Below are 899 nucleotides of genomic sequence, written 5' to 3'. Positions count from 1 at the left end.
GGTATAGAAAAAAGTCAGAGGGAGCTCTCTTCTCATGCTATACAGCTGCAGAGGTTCTGAAGGAATCCCTGCCAAACTGTGCGCATTTAGAGAGATCACCTGAACTTTGCCTTCACTCAAGTGAGGAGTCTTGTCACTCAGGTCTGCTGCTAGCTAGCTCTTTGTCAGAGAGGAAGGCCTGTAGTACTACTCTATCAACCAATCAAGAACAAATCTACTCCTGAGAAAACTGTCATTTTTAAAAAATATTGTAATTAGATTGTCTAAATTTAGGTGCTCATCTAAACATTATGCAGACAACAGGGAAGTCCAGTAATATGACCAAAGGCAGTGGGGCTGTTGGTCTTGTATAAACCACTTGGCTCTTCCAAAGTCCTTGCCTGGGACTCTGAGATGTCTCTTGGGTAAGTGCTCAGGAGTCCACCTGTGGAGTCACCTGCCCAAGCTCCTCTGGTCCACAGACCTTCCAAGTGGAGTCTGAAACACCAGAGAGGGCTGGGATGGAAACCTGAGGGCAGGCAAAGATGCCTGTGAGGGCCAGGATGGCAGCGACATGGCAGACTGTGCGGCAATACTGTCAGCAGTGAGCCTGTCATGACAGAAACTGTCGGTATTCAGACCATCATTTTGAAAACTGTGACATCTGAGGTGGGTACATGAAAGTGTGGAGTGTAAGTCATGCGCTTACTGTAGAAGATATGGTTAACAGAAAAAGTATGAACTGAATACTCAAATGACTTAAGTATCTACAGAATAAGACATTTGAAGATTTCATTGCTAAAGTTCATCCTGCAAGATTTAGAGATATTTTATGTATCATGAGATCAGTTATAGAGCTAAATAACACCTGACCCTAACTCACAAGCAAACGAGTGCAGCTTTTTAACGCCATATTTAAT

Source organism: Mesitornis unicolor, unplaced genomic scaffold, assembly GCF_000695765.1.
Source record: "Mesitornis unicolor isolate BGI_N332 unplaced genomic scaffold, ASM69576v1 scaffold32132, whole genome shotgun sequence".
NCBI classification, from domain to species: domain Eukaryota; kingdom Metazoa; phylum Chordata; class Aves; order Mesitornithiformes; family Mesitornithidae; genus Mesitornis; species Mesitornis unicolor.
The sequence above is the reverse complement of the archived record's forward strand: the minus strand, read 5'-3'. Positions refer to the sequence as shown.